Below are 22496 nucleotides of genomic sequence, written 5' to 3'. Positions count from 1 at the left end.
GACGAGAAGAAATATAGTCCCACAAAACATTATACATGAAGATGACATTGAAACGGTTTGAAAGTTTACATACCTGGGAGTAAAAATATATGCCGACGGATCAGAAGATGGAGAAATACGGAAGAGAATAACGCAAGCAAACAGAGCTTATTTTGCATTTTCCCATATATTTCGGTCTAAAATTGTCCAGCGAAATACAAAGATGAGAATCTATAAAACTTTAATTCGACCAATAACATGCTATGGCAGTGAAGCCTGGGTCCTAAAAGAAACTTCCAAAAACAAACTGACACATTCGAAAGGAAAGTACTGAGGAGAATAATGCTAGGACCTGTGAGGGAAAACGGAATCTTCAGAAGTCGATACAACAACGAACTTTATCAACTTTATAGGGAAGCACCCCTGTCAGACTTCATTAGAATACAAAGATTGCAATGGGCCGGACATGTGATAAGAATGGAAGAGAATAGGCTACCAAAAAGAGCACAGACAAGCAAGGGTGGAGGCAAAAAATAAAGGAGGCCAAGGCTCAATTTGGGCTGTAGTGCCGTAGAAGAAGAAGAAGATTAATTATTAGGATAAATGAGCATAAAGCATACATTAAAAACAAAGACTTCGAAAGATCGCAGGCATGTTCGCTATCAATCCGAACACCTCTCACTATTTCACTCAAAATATGGCTATTTGCACAAAAGATTGAGGTCACGTAAGTCATTTACAGGTTAATCTAATAACTTCATAATTAAAAACATTTTGAAAAGTCGAAGGTTGAGAACAATAGGGTTCCAAGCGACATTTTGTAGAAAATCAGTTTTTTAAAGAATTATATTTAATAAAGAATTCTCCATCGAATGATAGTTGAAAAACGTTGAATTGTTTCTAGCTGGCGGTGTAATCAATGATGAAATAAGGTTTCAAGTACGTGAAATACTTTCATGTTCGGGCAATAAGGTTAAAAGCGACAAGTACTTTAGAAAAATTAAGAGTGTGTGTACTTTGTACCCACGTAATAAGTTATACTTTTATTATATGATTTCAAAAAAACAAATATACTTTCAGTGGCTTAACCCAGGGGGTTTGTCCCCCTCAGCGCTTATAAAAAATATTTAAAGAGTAATAGGAAAATGTTGGTAACTTGTCTTTCACAAACCATACAAAAAAAGTTCGGTGCCCAAGCCAACCCCCCAAAGGAAAATTCTACTAGGTGCGCCACTATAACAGTATATTTGTATTTTATTTAAATATCAAACTAATTTTAATACTTTGGTACTACTTTCTAAAAAATTTTATTAAAACAAAAATTAAAAAAAAAAGAATGTGTCTGTACTTTGTACGCACAAGTTGTATGTACTTCTATTATATTATTTTAACGAAATAAATATATTTTTAACAGTTTATTTGTATTTTGTTTAAATATTAAACTAATTTTTATACTTACTACTTTCCAAAAATGAGGCGTTATCACAATTTACCACATTGTAGTATAAAGTAATTTTAAGATTATTAGGATAAGTCCTATTAGATATATTCCTACAAATAACGAAGTTATGATAGTTTAAAATTAGAAATTTGTCCCCTGAAAATTTTATGAAATGGCGCTTGGAACATTATTGTTCTCAGCCCTCGAAATATTTCCAGATTGGAAGTAAAAAATGTCAAAACAAATGTAAAATGTACAGTTATTGTGGTTTAATCCCATATAAAATAATATTTCATTTAAACATACCACAAGAAAACAGTTTCAAAATCTCATTTACTATTCGCAAATTAATATTAATTAATATTAATGTTTATTTATAAGAGGTATTTTATTTATAATAGCACCATATCATTGATAATAGTATCTTATGCAACGAGCATTTAATAATGGTCATTATGATAGACCAGTAAGGATCTGCGAAAAAACGTCTATTTTTGGATGTGAGAGGTGGCATTCGAATTTTTGCAGATAAAGTTAGGTGACACCTTCAGTAATAATAATTGACTTATGCTCCTTCTCAAATATGCCCGAAACATTAATAAAAAAATTAAAATATTTAAAAATTTCGAAAAACATCGATTTTTTTCTGCTTTCTTTGCTTATAACTTTAAAACGATTCGTTTTGGAACAAAGTCGTACAGAAATAAAATAAAGATAATTGAATTTTATATGATATACGACTGGTAAAAAATGTCTTAATGTATTATCTTTTCTGCAATATAGCAATAAATACAATATAAGGGGGCAAAATAAGTCTGTTGTTATTCAATATTTTTTAACCACTTTGGTGGCACTAAGAACCTTAGTAATTCGCTTAGTAAATTCTTTGTAGCATACTTAAATCGTGTACCAAATTTCATTAAAATCGACCTAATAAATTTTGCATAATAAATTTGCAATCTAAATGTTTTTAAAAAAGTTCAAATTTTTTAAAATCTTTCTGAACAAAAAGTAGACCATTTAGAAGTTGGCTAATTTTTTTACATATAAAGAGGTGCTCTACCTATCTAATACACTTTACAGAATTAAAATCGGATTATTTAAGGGGCCCCAGCAATGTTTTAAATTTATAAACAATTTTTTGGCTTATAAACAAATAGCTTTGTTTAATAATAAAAAAATTCATTTTTAGCAATGCAAATAATTAAAACCGGTATAATTTGACGTAAACTTTCAAATGCTGTCAGCAGAATTGCTATTTTATTTTTTAATCAAACTTTATTCGCGTTCAAAAATTGCAATTTCTCGATTTTTTGAAAGTTCCACCGCGTTTATCTCGAAAACTATGTATCCTACGAAAAAACTTGTAAGAACATTTTTTGCTTAGAATTACCCAAGAAATACAAAAAAATGTTTTATTTTGCGAAAAATCGATTTTATGTAATTCCTCAAGTTCTTTGTTTATAACAATCTTATCGATATCCGGATCAACTGTTACCCAAATAATTCGTGTTCTACGGGTCAAAATACATAAAAAAACTTGGGTAAGTCCATCTAAATAAAGGAGCCCGTAGCACCCTCCTGGCCACAGCACTAATTTGTTTATAAGCCAAAAATTGTTTATAACTTTAAAACATTGCTGAGGCTGCTTAAATAATCCGATTTCAATTATGTAAAGTGCATTAGATAGGTGGAGTACTTCTTTATATGTAGAAAAATTGACAAATCTTTGTATGTTCTAGTTTTTGTTGTGCAAGATTTTAAAAAATTTTAATTTTTTAAAAAAAGTTTAGATTGCAAAATTATTATGCAAAATCTAGTAAGTCAATTTTAATGAAATTTGGTGTACGGTTTTAGCACATCACAAAAATTTTCTAGGCGAATTAGGAAGGTTCCAAGTGTAACCTAAGTGATGTAAAATCATTGAATAAAGACAGGCTTGTTTTGCCCCCTTATTTTATATTTATTGCTATTTTGAAGCGAGGGTGATAAATTAAGACATTTTTAACCAATCGCATCTGATAGAAAATTTAATTATCTTTGTTTTATTCCTATAGGACTTTGTTCTAAAATGAATAGTTTTGAAGTTATAAGCAAAAAAAGTAGAAAAAAAATGAAATTTTTTGAAATTTTTAAATATTTTATTTTTTTTTATTAATGTTCCGGGCATATTTGAGAAGGAGCATAAATCAATTATTATTAACAAAGTTATCAACTAACTTTATCCGCAAAAATCTGAATGCCACCTCTCACATCCACCTAAAAACAGATCCTTACTGGTCTATGAAGCGAGTATGAGGGTCTACGAAACGAGCCGTATGCGGCGAGTTGCGTATAGAGTACGAGCTTCATAATGATAATTAAATGCAAGTTGTATACACTATTTTTTCTATGATCATTCACAACAAAAAATATATTCAAATTTATTAATTTTGTAACACAAATAAATTCAGTAGTTTGTCAGTTTGACGGTTTGTTTACATATTGAGAACTGTCAAAGCGTATGTATTTGACTCGCCATTGATCACTGCGCGTGTAGGTACCACCTTTATCGCGAATGCCATATCGCGATTCTATTGGTTAAAAATCTGTATCTTGATGAAAATCTGTATCATAATGAAGTTCATTAAGATACAGGTAGTGACATCATAATTGATATATTATAGTATGAGAATAGAAAAACATTATTATCCAATTTTGTTCTATGGCTTTTAGTAATAGAAATAAATACCATAAAAACCCAAATAATTTACACCTATAATATCCATTGGCGGTTGTACCACGTTTCTTGGTATTTTTAAAATAGAACAAATTTCACAATAAAAAAAATTCCCAAATAAATACATTTCAAATACTTATGGTAGGAGAGCCCAAGCGGGGATTTTTGCAGTTATTCGATTGCGCCTCAGATTATCACATGGCGAGAAACCTTGTACCCTGTAAATGTACCTCTACCATATTGGCTCTTAATACAGGCGATTTCGTTAAGGGGGGTCCGAAAAAAAATCTATCCTTAGAAAAACTCGAAATCGTCAGATTAAGATAAGGTAAATTAAGTGCATGCAAAACAGTGTATATTTCAAAAATCTGACGATTTGAGAGGGTCATAAGGAAGTGGGCGAGTCACAAAGTTTCACAAAAAAAAGCGAATATTTTGCAAAATTAACGTCAGATCGAAAAACTAAAAAATACGTGTTCAATATTTTTCAAAAATCTATCAAATGATACCAAACACGACCCCCCACGGAGAGGGGTGAGGGGTAAATTTAAAATTTTAAATACGACCCCGCGATATTTGGCGATATGAACATAAGATCTAAAAACTGAAAATTACACGTATATATTTTTGGAAAATCTATCGAACGACACCAAACACAACACCCCACGGAAGTGAGGTGGGGGTTACTTTAAAATCTTAGATAGGAGCCCCCATTTTTTATTGCAAATTTGGATTCCTTACGTAAAAATAATTAACTTTATCGGAGACATTTTTTCGAATTATGTATAGATGGCGCTATAATGGGAAAAAGGATTGTTGGAAATGGAATTAAATTAAATTAAAAAATAGAAAGTCTCCCACTTTATGGAAAACTTAACTTAACTTTTTTTGGTTTTAGGACCTACTCTTCACATCCCAATAGGTCCCCATAACGCTCAAGTAACTGGAAATTTAGCATACTTTCGTCCCCGACCTGGTATACTCCACTATAACAATTTTAAAATAATTCTTGGTACGTCGGAAAACATATATATTATTGTTGTTGAATATGATTCTGGAGGCATGTTTTAAATTGAATATTTTATATTTTATGAGAATAACCTGCATAATTTTAAATAAAATCTTGAGTCTTGTTGTTGTAAAATCTTGTTCAAAAAACGTAATTGTCAGAAAAAGTAACTATACCCTATTCCACGAACATACGATTCTCTTGGATTATCTCCACAATGAATATTTTACTCTGCAAAATATGAAGAACGAAAGTAAATTAAAAATTACATTGTTGTTTATTGGAATGATTATTAGAGCCATTTACTTTCGTACTTCTTATGTATGTTGTACACTAAAATATTCGTTGTCGCGATAATCCAAGTCGTATATTCGTGGAATGACCCATAATAGAAAAACATAACATTTACAGGTTATTTCATTATACCTACAGGGCAGTGGCGTACTGAGCATGGTTCCGCGGAACCAGGGCCCGGGCCCCGCAGGGAACCGCTCATACACGCTTTTTGTTTCTTTTTTTTTTTTCTAATTTGATGGGGACATTTTGAACTACACAAGCAAAAACTAGGAAATATAACTACTTAATAAATTTTTATTTTTGTGTAGTTACTTATAAATAGAGCCTGGATTATATGCAAAATGCATGTGCATAAACATGCAGCGTATTTGTGGGTTTCTTTATAAATGCATACGATATTCATATTTACTTGATTAAGGACATATTATTGCGGCATGTTTTGATGTATTAGAAAATATGGCATAAATAAAATAGTCTCCTGTAAACCTATATAATTTAGATAATACTTTCTTGAAATTATTCATAGTAGGTATATTCTTTGGGTATCTACTAAATAACTTTATTACTTTATTCCAAGTATGTATCTACTAAACGGCTTTATGATAAGCTTTATTGTTTGGGAAAACCCATCTGGAACTGTTTATCAGTATAATAGGGCCAACAGGTAGCTAGGTATAGTAAATTCGTTTTTAAATCATCTTTACGGCAAAATGTCCTTTATATGTCAACAAATTTTTAGTGAGAATTCTGTTCAGAATGAACTATCCTATATAAAATCGAATTTTGACATAATTGTAAATTCTAGATAATTCTATTACAAAACTAGAGAGTCAAAGATACAAAGATAGAAGTTGTAACCTAATGTAACCCTTACACAGGTTATTGGCTAGCTCAGCCTGTCGTAGGTTCTGCGCTGTGCAAGAAAGAATCACTCTTCCAAGAATCTAAAGGAGGCTAAGCAATAAAATTCGAAAAGTTCACATATTCATTTATTGACCTTATTAAATCTATTAAATACATATTATCGCCATTCAAAATATTGAATAAAGGAAAATTGAAATTTATTAACAATAAAAAGACTTGTTGTCAAGAAAATAGTTCATTCAGCAGCACTTTGGGAACATCTAACTGCAAGAGGCTACTTATCTTATGCGATCGTCGAGGCGTCGAGGGATCTCCGTTGCTGTCTTCTGGTCTTGGAGGAACTTCGGCTCCACGTAGCCCTGTTGACTGACGGTGAAGGTGTTCGGGTGCAGGCCTTCACTACAGTTTCATGGTCACCGGTGCAAAACGGCGATAAAGCTAATAATGGCAGTAAGTGTAAAAAATATAAAGATAATAATAAATAAAAAAACTCAAGCATTGCTAAGGATCGCTCACAAAAACATCAGCCGAAAAGCACAAGGTAAATTATAATAAAAAAAACATATTCACCCCAAATAAGTTGGGAAACACCTCTTGTTACAGATATTACATTGGTTTTACTTATTTCAAGTTTTATTCAAAAGAGAGCAAATTATCCGAAGGCACTCATTTTTAAGTGGTTAACATATTGGAGAAAAACTACTACTGACGAATATTTTAATGCTCGCTAATTACAATAAATAGTTCAGGTTTCAGAAAATTATTATTTGAAGTACGTTAAGGGAATAGGACAGGAGCTAAACAATTGAAGTGCGGAACTTAATTTTTGCATAGCGAATGGGAACTTAATTTGAATGGAAAGACTGCAGAATGAAATGTTAACTAACTAAACCGAAAAGGCTTGAAACGAAAATGAACTCAAATGTCAAAGAAACAAAATAAAGAGAAAATCTGTATATGAGAAGTAAAACACAAAGGAAGACAAAAGGATGAATTATAGAAAGGAGATGGAATATTGTAACGTTACAAAGGAGAACCTCAGAGATAGCATTTGCAAATAATGATATCAAAGATATTAAAGAAAGAATAATAAATCTTGCATGGACAATTGGAAAAAAATAAACATAAATTTAGTGACGTTTTAAATAGAAATGAAGGCTGTCATATGGTATAGATTTATGCTTTAACAATATCCCTGTAATAATATTGTTGACAGGTAAGTTGTCATTGTATACCATTGTATGCCATTGTATACTGTGTTTTTTTTTTCTAAAAGTTCGAAACACCCTGCGGAATATTCTTCTTCTTCTTGCAGTACCGTCTCCTATGGGAGGTTGGCTACCATCACAGTAATCTTAACTTTGTTGGCTGCAGCTCTGAACAATTGTATTGAACTGCACTTGTACCACTCCCTTAAATTTCGCAACCAGGAAATCCTCCTACGTCTCACATTTCTCTTTTTCGAGATTTCCTTGGATTATGAGTCTTAGCAGGGAGTACTTTTCCCCTCTCATTATGTGGCCTAGATATTCCAGTTTCCTCGTTTTTGATATTTTTGTTTTTTGATTCATTCGCTTATGTTCTATAATAAAAGAGATATGCCCTTTTATATTACAAATGAGGTTTGCTAGTTGGTCTTTAATAAAAATATCACTCCAAATCTCGAGAGCTACTGTTCTACCTCTTGTAAGGTTCTAGGAGGTGGCAAACGCTGTCGTAGTCTTCTGCCAATTATGTCCCACAAATGTTCAATTGGGTTAAGATTTATACTATGCGGTGGCCAATTGAAAATCCGAAGATTTACCTGTTGTAAATTTTCGGTTACAGTTCGTGCAAAGACAGGTCTTGCAGTATCGTGCATTAGCAAAAAATTGTTAACAATATAAGGAGCCGATAGCATGGTAGCTAAGTTCTTCGATATGTAAGGTGACTGCTTGAACGCATTCGTTGCGGATCAAATTCCTTGTAGCGCGTTCCATTTCCACCAAACAACAACCAAATTACGGACATAAATAATAAATCTACTAATGTTTACAACAAACCAGCCACTTTTTGACTGTTAACAATTTGACATTTATCAAATTGTTCATTTATCATAGCCTACTTTAGGCTTGTTTATTAAACTAAGCAAAACATAAGAATTTATTGACGAAAAACATGGCTAGTTGTTGAGATACCTAACTTTTTTATTTTTCAATAAAAGCGAATGAATATTCTGAAGACGAATGAATATACTGTATCATTGCTATGTATAAGCAACAGGTCAGCAAGTCGGCTGATTTAATACCACCGGTTTTACCTACAACTGCAACGTAATTCCAGAATTGTTTTGGAACCCAGAACTTCCAATTGATTTGTTACCCATTCATTAAACTCTCATGCAAAAATCAGACTGCTATTTACCACCAATATAATTCCTGTCATTTGACATGTTCTACGTGTTGGACTTACATATTAAAATGCCCAACATACAGGGTGGGGCATTAGTGTGACAAAGTCTAAAATTACTCGTTTGTCGTAAGAGATACGAAAAAAAGTTATTTAGGTAAAAGTTGGGGCACTAATAGGACCATAATTTAAAAATATTTTCAAATATACAGGGGCGTGCGTATTGGCAAGGTGACACAAACTTATGTTTTTTTAAATAGAACACCCTGTATATTTTTACATTTTTGGATTCTCTTCAATGTTTACTTCCTTAAAATATATGGTTTTGTAATATTATACCAGGTAGTTTAAAATATAATTACGCTTTTTTGTTAATTTCGTAGTTAGATTTACACCCTGTAGAATTGTAGTGATTTGACATCAAATTTTTATTTTATGTTCAAACGATTTTTAATATAGTCTACTATTGTTAAACATTAACAGTATAGCGAAATATTAAATTTTAGTATACAGGGTTGGTCGAAACTCGGAATGAGTATTTTCTGCGTTTTCTTAAATGGAACACCCTGTATTTTAGTATTGTAATGAAATGATATTTTATGGTACTTTTATATTTCTTAAGCATTCCCTATAGCTAAGTGGTTTAATTTGTTAAGTTATTCGGCATTCTTTAAGCCAAACATTAATTGCAACAAAAATAACGTGAAATTTTATTAGGTGGCCGTGAAAATATCCAATCAAAAATAATTTTTTGAAAAAAAATACATAATGATCTAGCCTGATCCTTAATTTATTAATATTGGATGAGATATCCAAATAAATTCGTAGTTAAGATTGTTGGTGCGCAAAATATTAATAAAAGCATACAATATTCTACCTAGTCGGCTGACACTAAATTTCCTTAAAAATTTGATATTATACTATTTTTATAGTTCCAGTTGCTTTGTTACCATTACTAATATGAATTTTTCTAATGAGCAACCGATTAATAAGATTTTTGTGCTAGTGGAGTATAACAAAAATGTGCTACTAGGAATAAGAATTTTTTATCAGAAATTCACTGATAAATGACAACTAAGAAGAGAAACGTTTGAAAATATACTAGAACGGTTTCAACGGACTGGACACTTAGATTATGATAAATCTGATTGAACAAAAACTATTGTAAGTGAAGAAAACAGGAATTAAATGTAATCCTTAGTGTCACTAAGGATCTGCATATTAGTACAACCGTTCTTACAATTTAAGTATCAAGTCTATTGAAACCGTTTTAGTATACTTTCAAAAGTTTCTCTTTTTGGTTTTCGTCTATCAGGGAATTGCTCGTGATAAATTTTTATTGCAAGTAGCTCATTTTTGTTATACTCTCCTAGCACAAAGCCATTTTAATCAGTTCCTTATTAGAAAAATTAATATTAGTAATGGTAACAAATCAACTGGAACTATATAAATAGTATATTGTCAAATGTTTAAGCAAATTTTGTGTCATAGCCAACTAGGGAGAATTTTGTATGTTTGATTAATATTTTAAGCACCAACAACCTTAACTACGAATGTATGTAGATATCTTATCCAATATTAATAAATTAACGATGAGGCTAGATTATTATGTATCTTTTTTTCCAAAAATTATTTTTGATTGGATATTTTCACGGCCACCTAATAAAATTTCACGTAATTTTTGTTGCAATTAATGTTCGACTTAAAGAATCACGAATAACTTACAAATTAAAGCACTTAGGTATAGGGAAAGCTTAAGAAATAAGAAAGTACCATAAAATAGCATTTCATTACAATACTAAAATATAGGGTGTTCCATTTAAGAAAACGCAGAAAATACTCATTCCGAGTTTTGACCAACCCTGTATACTAAAATTTAACATTTCGCTATACTGTTAACGTTTAACAATAGTAGACTATATTCAAAATCGTTTGAATATAAAATAAAAATTTTATGTCAAATCACTACAATTTTACAGGGTGTAAAGGTTGCTACGAAATTAACAAAAAAACGTAATTATCTTTTAAACTACCTCGTATAATATTACAAAACCATATATTTAAAGAAAGGAAACATTGAGGATAATCCAAAAATGTAAAAATATACAAGGTGTTCCATTTAAAAAAACATAAGTTTGTGTCACCCTGTCAATACGCACGCCCCTGTACATTTGAAAATATTTTTAAATTATGGTCCTATCAGTGCTCCAACTTTTACCTAAATAACTTTTTTTCGTATCTCTTACGACAAACGAATAATTGGACTTTGTCACACTAATGCCCCACCCTGTATTTGTCGGGCAAGCATTTTTTCATATATTATGTAAATTTATTATTATAAATGGGAAACAAACCACAATTTAACTTAAAAAATTATTTTATTGACGTTTCGATTCCAACGTCGGACGTCGTTATCAAAATACAATAAATATAAAATAAATAAAATAGTTGGAAGTCCAAACGTCAATAAAATAATTTTTTTAAGTTAAATTGTGGCTTATTTCCCATTTAGAATAATAAATTACATAAATGCCATAAAGAAATAGCTTCAGAACAATATATTATATAAAGTTTCCTATTGAATAAACTTAAAAACAACCTGCTAGTTTTCACAATCATAAACTTGTCAGGATGACACATTCCACAATTAAAACTTCCCCTGTTGCAGTGTTCCCATACATCAAAGTTTGTCCGACGAGACACCGTTAAGCTATTAACAAATTTTCAGCTTGCTATTAATCAACTTTTTTTTACGCGGGATCCAATAATATTATTTATTTTCTTTATCACAATTATAATATATTTTCGTCAATCGAAATAAAAACAAAAATAATTTAGACACTTCCTTGGCTAATTACCGTTGAAATAAATATCACATGATATTTAATACTTTGATATGATAATTATTTTAATATTACATGATTATGTTTAATATTTATAAATTAAAAATGCTGCCCCCCTTTAATTACATAATTTGTATCATGATCAAGGACATCTAGAACATAAATTCAAAGATTCTTCCGGACAGCCACTGGTCGCCTTTAGATATTTTCATTACCTTGTTTTGACAAATTTTAATAATCTTTTGGTTAAACCGAACACTGGGTTAGTATTGCTTTATATTTGTTAGTGTTAAAACGTGTAACTGGAACAGGTATGCTGTTTTGTATTGTTGATTATTTTGTTACTTGTTTAATGCCTTATCTTAATATATTTTTATCTACTCTATGTCAAATTACGTATAAGTTTTTAGTTTGTGAAAACTATCATTATAGATAGCAGTGCGTGAAGGGTTTAAAGGGTGCGTGAAGTAACAATGTATTTTAAATGGGATTTACCTCTTCGCACTGTTTTTGACACCCTTTCATATAATCAAATATCCTTAACTTTCGCGTTGTCATGGTGATGACATAATGAGCAACAAATTACGACAAAAGTTTTGAAAGTTTTGTGGTTTGAAAGAAGTTAGAATTTTTAAATGTCAAAGTTCTAAAAATTGTAGAATAGAAATGAATTCCATTGCGAACTTACGCGATGTATAGCACTCGCTCCGCTGTCGCTCGTGCTCTAAACATCGCGTGCGTTCGCAAAAAGCATACTTCACGAACTGTTTCATAATTAACTATTATCTCCTCTATATCATATTATGTATAAGTTTTTAGTTTGTGAAAACTGTCATTAAGATAGCAGTGCGTGAAGTGTTTAAAGTGTGCGTGAAGTAACAATGTATTTTAAATGGGACTTACTTTGACGCATTGTTTTTGACACACTTTCATATATACTCTGGGCTAATTAGCAAAATACAAGGAAAAGTTATTTACCAGCAATTTTATTGCTGGAATCGAATCTTATTATTGTATGCATTAATAATATAGGTATGCAAAGTCCGCAGATAGTGTGCTACTTTTTTTATAAACAAAATGGCGCCCGAAAATCGTGTTTTTTTCAATTTTTGCTCTATAACTCCCAAGATTTTAACTTTACACCAAAAACACCCAAATAAAAATTCACCGAAATTAAATTCTGCATAGAGACGTGTTTCTCCCGATTTACTTCGACGAAAATTTTCCCCGGAAAATGCGGGTTTTTCCAACAAAATCTTTAATTTTCAACTAAAATTTTAGATAAGTAATTTTTAATCAATAAATAAATAACTTGGTAATGTAAAAGCCCTTTTCGTATAGAGTATAATTCCAAAAGCCGATGGAAATTGAATGAACAGTTTAGCGACAATTGAATTGTTAATTAAAAATTTACGGTCGCTATAATAACGACAATAATTATGATGCATAAGAATAACTATCATTTTTTCATAAAAAGCTACTATGCCTATCTAATGTACTTTACAGAATTGAAATTGGACTATTTAAACGGCCTCAGGAATATTTTAAAATAATAAACAATTTTTTGGTTTATAAACAAATAGAATATTTCGGGAAATATTAAGCTAAATTAAATTGTGAAAACGGTATTCGAAAAACAGCGGCAGGACGCTTCTTTTAAAAGAAAAAAACGTTTAATTGTGACGAGTGGTTCCTGAGATACAACCGGTCAAAGTTGATCGGAATTTACGGCAAAGATATAAACAATAGGATCATAATTTTCAAACCATCACCTTTCTATTTTTGTCCTATTTCTCCACACCAATTTTCATATCTTTAAAATACTCATAACATATATTATTATAATAAAAACTATCGATAATACGTGTGAAAATTGCCAAAAATAGCAAAATTCCAATCAAAAATTAGGTTGGAGAAAATGTAACCCTCAAAGTTCAAAATCGGTATACGTTAAAAAAATGCATTTTCTCGGCTTCCCATGGAGCAATTTCCTTCATTCTTTTTTTGTTCCCTAATAACTCGAGTAGAGCCATCGAACTAACGTATTATTAAATGTCAAACTTGCTTTTGTTTTGTTTTAATAGATTAGTTTATTTATACGAACAGAAAACTACATATTTTTTCCAGTTGTAGGCTTTTTTTAGATAAACTTACTACAAGTGTACCTTTTAAAGTTAAAAACATAAATATTCTCATTTGAAAGCTGTATAATTATTGAAACAATTTTTATTTAAACAAATTAAAATTTTCTGTTATTATAAATAAATTAATTTATTATAACAAAACAAAAGCAAGTTTGACATTTAATAACACGTTAGTTCGATGGCTCTACTCGAGTTACTTGGAAACAAAAAAAGAATAAAGGAAATTGCTCCATGGGAAGCCGAGAAAATGCATTTTTTTAACGTATACCGATTTTGAACTTTGAGGGTTACATTTTCTCCAACCTAATTTTTGATTGGAATTTTGCTATTTTTGGCAATTTTCACACGTATTATCGATAGTTTTTATTATAATAATATATGTTATGAGTATTTTGAGGATATGAAAATTGGTGTGGAGAAAGAGGACAGAAATAAAAAGGTGATGGTTTGAAAATTATGATCTTATTGTTTATATCTTTGCCGTAAATTCCGGTCAACTTTGACCGGTCGTATCTCAGGAACCACTCGTCATAATTAAACGTTTTTTCTTTTAAAAGAAGCGTCCTGCCGCTGTTTTTCGAATACCGTTTTCACAATTTAAGTTAGTTTAATATTTCCCGAGATATTCTATTTGTTTATAAGCCAAAAAATTGTTTATACTTTTCAAAAATTCCTGAGGCCGCTTAAATAGTCCAATTTCAATTCTGTAAAGTACATTAGATAGGTATAGTGTCTTTTTATAAAAAAATCATAGTTATTCTTATGCATCATAATTATCGTCGTTATTATAGCGACCGTAAATTTTCAATTAACAATTCAATTGTTGCTAAATTGTTCATTCAATTTCCATCGGCTTCTGGAATTATAATCTATACGAAAAGGGCTTTTACATTACCAAGTCATTTAATTATTCATTAACAATTACTTATCTAAAAGTTTAGTTGAAAATTAAAGATTTTGTTGGAAAACCCGCTTTTTCCGGGGAAAGTTTTCGTCGAAGTAAATCGCAAAAAACACGTCTCTATGCAGAATTTAATTGCGGTGAATTTTTATTTGGATGGTTTTTGTGTAAAGTTAAAATCTTTGGAGTTATAGAGCAAAAATTGAAAAAAACACGATTTTCGGGCGCCATTTTGTTTATAAAAAAAGTAGCACACTATCTGCGGACTTTGCATACCTATATTGTTAATATATATATAATCATAAGATTCGATACCAGCAATAAAATTGCTGGTAAATAACTTTTCCCAAAAATGGCCTATTCTCCGATAAATAGCCCAGACTAATAATCAAATATCCTTTCCTTTGGCGTTGTCATGGTGATGACATAATGAGCAATAAATTACGACAAAAGTTTTGACAGTTTTGTGGTTTGAAAGAAGTTAGAATTTTTAAATGTCAAAGTTCTAAAAATTGTAGAATAGAAACAAATTCCAGTGACGAAGAGTTACAGTTTTTTTATTTGTTCATCATAGATAAAATATTGTATGAAACTGTGCGTGAAGTACTTTTTGCGAACTTACGCGATGTATAGCACTCGTTCCGTTGTCGCTCGTGCTCTAAACATCGCGTGCGTTCGCAAAAAGCATACTTCACGAACTGTTTCATAAATAACTATTTTATTATCCTATTATTATTTTTTAAGATTTTTTTTATCGTTTTGTACCTGATTCAGCCGATTGTTTGATTTCTAAATAAACTAACACTACTCTAAAAACAACAATAAACAATTATTATATTAAAAATGTATAAACATTCTCAATTTCTTTGCAACACGAAAATTCAGCAGCTGCATAATACTATGGTCAAATTTGAGAGTGCAGGAAGAGTCTATACCGGTTTCGGGGTTGTTTCCCCCTCATCAGTAGTCCCATATCCTCTTCTCTCAGATTCTTCCACGTACCACACTTTAGGCCTTTCCGAATTGCAAAGAAAGAAATGTCACGGATGAACTAGGGCCATCTACCGAAAAACAAAGTAAGTTATCAATCGAAGTAGCGCAGAAAACAACAATAAATATCGTCTCCATACCACCAGATTGACAACAGGTGGAATACTTTCTTTTTCTTTCTTTGTAAAATACTTTTCTGTCTTTGCAATTCGGAAAGGCCTAAAGTGTGGTACGTGGAAGAATCTGAGAGAAGAGGATATGAAACTACTGATGAGGGGGAAACAACCCCCGAAACCGGTATAGACTCTTCCTGCACTCTCAGATTTGACCATAGTATTATGCAGCTGCTGCAGTTTCGTGTTGCAAAGGAATTGAGAATTTTTATACATTTTTAATTCATTTACTCTTTTGTTTGAGTATTAAGGAATCTTTCTTGTTGGAGCTTTTACCACGCTGATCAGATGAGTTGTGGATTATTTAAAATTCTCTCATCTTAATTTCCTCGGCATCCTGTATGATTTATAAATTTTGAAAATCTCAGGAGGTTGTAACCAAAGAAAGTATTCCACCTGTTGTCAATCTGGTGGTATGTGAACGATATTTATTGTCGTTTTCTGTGCTACTTCGATTGATAACTTACTTTGTTTTAATTATTATATTATTTGAATATCGATAACTACATGTTCCAATCATCAATAAATCATTATCATCAAAGCTTTCCTTCCGGATGGAATTTTTGCCGTTCTTACTTAGAGCTCTCTGATTCGCTTATTGCGGTGAATCACTCCGCATTCCACTTGTGTGTTGAAAAACGTAAGAAACCAAATTGACTACATAACCATCAGTGAGAGTTACAGAAATGCAGTAAAGTCTGTAAAAACCCAAGCGCGGCTCCTCCTTAGGGTCAATTGGTCAATGACCCCCCTAAAATAATCTCATAAAAATACCAATTTTATTAAAAATATCTTTTATCTAAAACTTCACTCTGAAATATAAAATTCTCTCTCAGCAGTCTGCATTGGCAAAACAAATATAATAGATATAATAACGTCGCGCCTCGCGCTATACACAAGCCCGTGGCTGGGCCGTATTTTAAATTGTCTATATACAGTTCTTATGGCTTATGGACAAATGCATGTAAAATAGAAAAGAGACGGCAGATAGCAATTTCGTGGGCGAGAGTGGGAGTGACCTTTCCGTCGTATACCTCTAGTAGAGTCGACGGCCTCACGTTTAGTTAGTTACCGTCTGCTGACCGCACTTCACGGCAGGTCTATATCGATCGCGGCGTATTTGCGTAATTTATTTTGTTTTGTTGGATTTTTTTGTGATTGTAACAAAAACAAGATGAGTGTTGTTGACGAAATAATTGCCTTAAAATCTGCTGGAACACTAAATTATGAACGGCGGCTTGAGAAAAAAGAAAGTGGTCGACCAAAACCAAACATGAATTTAAAACAAACAACAAAGGATAGGGGTAAGGACATTCAAAGATATTTTAAAGAATCAATGTACAATTTGTGTGATTGGATTTGTGGCTGCAGTGTGAGAAATGCATTTTTTTGCTATCCGTGTTTACTGTTTTCGAATGACGCTGTATGGGCGAAAAATGGAGTAACTGACATTAAGCATTTAAAAGTGAAAATTACAAAACATGCCTCTTCAACTACTCATATAAATTCATCAATGAGTTACGCAAGTTTAGGACGTGTTAACATAAGACAGCAACTTGATAGTGTATATCGTAAATCTGTGCATGACTTTAATGAATTGGTATCTAAAAATAGGTATATTTTAAACAAACTAATCGACTGTGTAAAATTTTGTGGAGTTTTCGAAATTGCATTGCGCGGTCATGACGAAAGTGACAGCTCCAATAATCGTGGAATTTTTCTGGGCCTTATCGATTTTGTTTCTGAACTGGATTTAATGTTTAAAGAACACATTGAAAAAAGTACAGTATTTAAAGGAACATCGAAAACAATTCAGAACGATATTTTAGAATCAATGTTAGCCATTGTGCATACTCATATCATGAAGGAGATTGGCCAGACAAATTTTGTGGCCATTCAAGTAGATGAGACCACAGACAGCTCCAATAAAACGCAGATGATTATCATATTGCGATATGTATTAACTGGTATTGTACATGAAAGATTTTGGAAATTTGTTAACCCCCTAGGTACTACAGCACAACATTTAACTAATGTAATATTGGAAGAACTTCAATTATTAAAAATTAATGAAGCACCTGAAAAATTGATTGCCCAAAGTTACGATGGTGCATCAGTCATGAGCGGTAAACTGGGAGGAGTACAAACAAAAATTAAAGAAATATACCCAAATGCACACTTCATTCACTGCTATGCCCATCAATTTAATCTTATCCTCCAAAAAGCGGCGAGTCAACACAAACCGATAAAAATATTTTTTGCAAATTTACACGGATTTTCGTCCTTTTTCGGCCGATCTCCAAAACGTACGATGGTTCTGGATAGAGTGGTTAAAGTAAGGCTACCTAAAGCTGCGCCTACTCGATGGGCTTTCAATACAAAATGTGTTGAAATTGTATACACTTATAAAGATGATTTAAAATCTTGCTTAGAGGAAATTATTGATGAGGAGCAAGATGGTAACAATATAAATCAAGCAACTGGTTTAAAAAGACATTTGGAAGATGAGCATTTTTTATTTTGGTTAAATTTTTTCCATAAAATAATGCCCCATGTTGATATATTGTTTAAACAATTGCAAATGCGAGACATTGATGTTATATCTGTCAAAAATTGTATCCTGTCTTTTAACAACAATATCCAAATAATTAGAAATACTATTTTGGAATCAGAAGTACCAAGCACATCAACAGCAAAAAAAAGAAAAACTACTGCAGAGGATCCAAAGCGACGAACTGCACTTGAAATTTGTGATATTATTATATCTGAAATAAATCACAGGTTTAGTTTCAATGATCATCTCATGATTTCACAGTTATTCTACATAGAGAAATTTGAAGCATACACTACCAACTTTCCGCAAAATATTTTAAAAATGGTGACGGCTAATTATCCCACAGTGAATATTTCCAAACTAAAATCGGAACTTGAAGTCTTATATTGTCGTGAGGATTTTCGCAATAGTGCTGGTGCAGTAGCCATACTTCAGCTTTTTATTAACATGAATTTGTCTGAAACATTTTCTGAAGCAGTGAAGTTATTAAATATTTTGTGCACACTCCCTATGACAACCGTGGAAAGTGAGAGATGTTTTTCTACTTTAAAAAGAGTAAAAACATTCCTGCGTAATACGATGGGACAACCTAGACTTAGTGCCTTGTCTATGCTGAGCATCGAGAAAACGCTTGTCAAGAGCATTCCAAATTTCAATGAGAAGGTCATAGACTATTTTGCAGAACTAAAGGATAGAAGAATTGACTTAAAATATAAAAATATTTAAAGTAAGTTTCGTTTTAATAAATTTACAATTTATTATACTATAAATATTCCTATCTATATATCAGTCAATAACCTGTTCATACCATTTTTCCTATATTTTTTAAAAGATTTACTCTAAAAAAAGACAAATTTAATTTTCGGAAAACTAGGGTAAATAGTATTGAGTTTTATCTAAGTCTGTATTTTTTATCTAAAATATAAATGCTAAAAGATATTTTAAATACTTTAAAAAATCAACAGTTTGAAGTTTTCAAACCAAAATGACCCCCCTGAAGATTGACCCACGAGCCGCCGCTGTAAAAACCTATCCTGGCGCCGATGTGCCATCTGATCACAATCTATTGTTAGCCGAAATAAAATTAAAACTTAAACGGATAAAACAACAACGATCCTCTAACAAACTGGATACCGATTTTATTAGAAACAACAGTCAGGGGATTTCAAACAAATTAGAGAGCAATTTTGAGAATAGCGAACAACAAGAATCCATCGAGGATCATTGGAACCAAATCAAAACGATTATAAGCAACTCAACTCCAAACTTCAAAGAGAAAAATCAAAAGAAGCAACAGTGGATGAACGATGAGATTTTGAATTTGATGGAAAAAAGACGCAAATTTAAGAATCAAAACATCGAAATGTATAAACGCATTAATAAAAAGATAAGGACTAAAATACGAGCGGCAAAAGAAACATACTTTGAAAAAAAATGTTTAGAAATTGAAGAGTTGCAGAGAAAACATGATTCATTTAATATGTATAAAAAAATAAAAGAACTCACCGGTCAGAACAAAAAACATGCAAATAACATCGTTGATAGAGACGGAAAACTGATTATCACTGATTTGGATAAAATAGACAGATGGAAAGAATACATTGAGGAACTGTTTAATGATGAAAGGCCCGAGCTTGAAATTAACGAAGTAGTTACAGGACCTGACATAACTATGGACGAAATTGAACAAGCAATAAGATTAGCAAAGACCAGAAAAGCGACGGGACCAGACGAAATACCGAATGAAATAATAAAGCTCTTCGAAAATTCAGGTAAAAGATCTCTCCTTCATATTTTTAATAAAGTTTATCAAACTGGCTATATACCAACGGATTGGCTGCTGTCGACTTTTGTGACGATACCTAAAAAAGCAAACGCGAAAGGATGTAGTGACTACCGAACCATTAGCTTGATGAGTCATGTTTTAAAGATATTTCTACGAATTTTGCACTCTAGGATGTACCAAAAAATAGAAGAACAGCTTGGTGATACACAGTTTGGATTACGCAATAACCTTGGGACCAGAGAAGCACTGTTTAGTATTCAGGTTATGGTACAGAGATGCAGAGATGTCGGACATCCGGTTTATATGTGTTTCATTGACTTTGAGAAAGCCTTTGATCGGGTAAAACATACGGAAATGATTGCTATTCTTCAGAAAGTGGGTATGCAAACATCAGGATTGGCTGGGACACGTCTGAAGAACTTCAGATACGAAGAGGAGTAAGGCAGGGCTGCATTTTGTCCCCACTAATATTTAACATCTATTCTGAGTTTGTTTTCAATAAAGCAGTGGATAATGCTCAATGTGGTATCAAAATGAATGGCGTCAATATTAATAATTTGAGATATGCGGATGACACGGTGTTAATTGCGAGCAATTATGAAGAACTTCAACATCTGATTAATAGGATTACCACAACGTGTGATGAATATGGACTCAAGCTAAACACCGCAAAGACCAAGGTGATGGTTGTCAGTAAGACGCCAATACAACCGGAAGTAGTAACAGCTTATGGTGAACAATTAGAGAGAACTAACAGTATCACCTACCTTGGTTGTAATCTAAATGAGAACTGGGACATGAGCAAAGAAATTAGAATACGTATAGAGAAGGCCAGAGCTGCATTCTTTAAGATAAAGAAACTTTTATGTGGAAACAACATTACTTTGAATCTTAAAATTAGATTAGTGAGATGTTATGTGTTCTCTACTCTTTTGTACGGTGTCGAAGGTTGGACTTTAACAGATACTCTTCTCAAGAAATTGGAAGCCTTTGAAATTTGGGTATACCGAAGAATCCTACGAATAAGTTGGGTGGATAGAGTTCGTAACGAAGTTGTTTTGCACCGGATGGGAAAAGTCACAGAAGTCGTCAGAACAGTTAAAAATCGAAAACTTGAATATTTTGGCCATGTTATGCGACACCCAGAGAGATATAATATACTCCATTTAATAATACAAGGCAAGGTAGACGGAAGAAGAGGGCCAGGTCGAAGAAGAACGTCATGGCTTAAAAACCTGAGAGAATGGTATAACAGATCCTCTGCATCCCTTTTCCGAGCTGCCGTTAACAACGTTGCTATAGCCAATTTGATAGCCAACGTTCGATAATCGAGCACGGCACATGAAGAAGAAGAAGTTGAAAAACGTTTGTTGTATGACTTGGCTTTCGTTACAATTTTCTTCCCCTCATTTTAAGGTGTGCATAGTTTCCTACAGTTTCTCACTTTCAGAATTTTGATATCCCTCATCACCTGGTTCTCCCATCTCTCGCTGGGTTTCCCCTTGGTCTTTCAATTTCTGGCTTTCAACTGGTGACCTTCTTAATAAATAGGTCATTTTTCCTTCTCTCTATGTGTCCTAGCCATCTAGCGTCTCTGAGCTTTAATAAATTTAACTATATCTTCTCCCTTCATTATGTCTCTTAGTTAATGGTTCATTCTTCTTCTCATTTCTCCGTTTTCCATTCTTATGGGACCCATAATTCTTCTTAGATTTTCCTTGTCTCGTCTGCATATGTAACTACTGGTCTGATTGCAACTCTGTATATTTTCAGTTTTGTATTTCTGGATAAGTTCTCGTCCTTCATTAGGCTATGATATCTCCAATATCTTTTGTTGCTTGCTAGTTTTCGCTCCGTTACTTCTTCACTTCTCTTATTTTTGCCATTCGCAATTACTTCCAAATATTTGAATTGATGAACACTTTCAAAAGTATAGTTTTCTACCTTGATTTCTCTCGTCTTCTTGTCCTCTCTTCTAGAGCAGAGTAGATATTTTATTTTTCCTTCGTTTATTTCTAGACGTCTTCTACGTGCTTGATTTGCCAGAAGTTGTTACTGCTTCTTTTAATCTATCCTTGTCCCTTCCCATAAGAACTATATCATCTGCATATGCTACTATTTGTATTAGGAAGTTGGATATAATTCCTTTAATTCCACTGGACTGTTCCTTCTACTGCTATGTTGAATAGTGTGGTTGACAGGGAATCGCCTTGTAGCACTTTTGTTTTTATTGCAATTGATTTTGTGCTACCTTCTTCTGTTGTTACTTTAGAGATCTGCTCGAGATCCATCCATTAGCCCGACCAAGGAACACAAAATTTTACGAAAACCTCCAAAAAAATAAAGGAAGGATGAAAATTTGGGAATAGGTAGTTGAAATTGTCTATTAATGTATAAGAAAAAGTTTA

At 32.2% G+C, this 22496-nt stretch overlaps 1 protein-coding gene across 3 annotated transcripts in view; it reads left to right on the top strand.

The window, feature by feature from the left end:
- LOC126886618 (estradiol 17-beta-dehydrogenase 11-like) overlaps positions 1–22496 on the top strand; it is a 315249-nt gene that overhangs the window by 100351 nt on the left and 192402 nt on the right. The window contains exon 1 of one of the 3 annotated variants that reach the window (XM_050653608.1): positions 11744–11851. The exons of 1 other annotated variant lie outside the window; for it this stretch is intronic. The gene's annotated coding sequence lies outside the window, so the exon portion shown is untranslated. Of the gene's footprint in view, positions 1–11743; positions 11852–22496 lie in introns of those variants that run through there. One more of the 3 variants, XM_050653610.1, reaches the window with a different exon arrangement.

The sequence above is a fragment of the Diabrotica virgifera genome, chromosome 6 (assembly GCF_917563875.1).
Source record: "Diabrotica virgifera virgifera chromosome 6, PGI_DIABVI_V3a".
Taxonomy (NCBI): Eukaryota; Metazoa; Arthropoda; class Insecta; order Coleoptera; family Chrysomelidae; genus Diabrotica; species Diabrotica virgifera.
The sequence above is the reverse complement of the archived record's forward strand: the minus strand, read 5'-3'. Positions and strand labels throughout refer to the sequence as shown.